Raw genomic sequence first — 456 nt, 5'->3', positions numbered from 1 at the left:
AGTTTGCAGGGCTGGAGAGACGGCTCAGCATTTATGAGCACTGAATGCGCTTCCAGAGAACCAGGATTCAAATCACAGTACCCACAGGACAGTTCATGACCATCTGTAACTGCGTTTCCAACACCCTCCCCAGGGTGTGTGTGTGTGTGTGTGTGTGTGTGTGTGTGTGTGTGTGTGTGTGTTCATGACAGCATGCATATGTCAAGGTTCTCAGTTTCCACCATGTGTGTCCCCAGAATAGAACTCAGGCCACCAGCCTTAGCAGCAAGCTCCCTCACCTGCTGAGGCATCTCCCTGCCCTCCTCAGCTGTTTTTCTTAATCTTATTTCTGTAGTAGTGCTAACACTGTTACTTGGAACCTGTTGGAAGCATAGTGTGAGGCAAATATTAAGAATAATCATGGGACGCTCTGAATCTGAGTTCCCTAATATACTTGCTAACTAGGATTGCTGACTG

Source organism: Grammomys surdaster, unplaced genomic scaffold, assembly GCF_004785775.1.
Source record: "Grammomys surdaster isolate TR1022 unplaced genomic scaffold, NIH_TR_1.0 233, whole genome shotgun sequence".
Taxonomy (NCBI): domain Eukaryota; kingdom Metazoa; phylum Chordata; class Mammalia; order Rodentia; family Muridae; genus Grammomys; species Grammomys surdaster.
Note: the sequence above shows the minus strand (reverse complement) of the source record.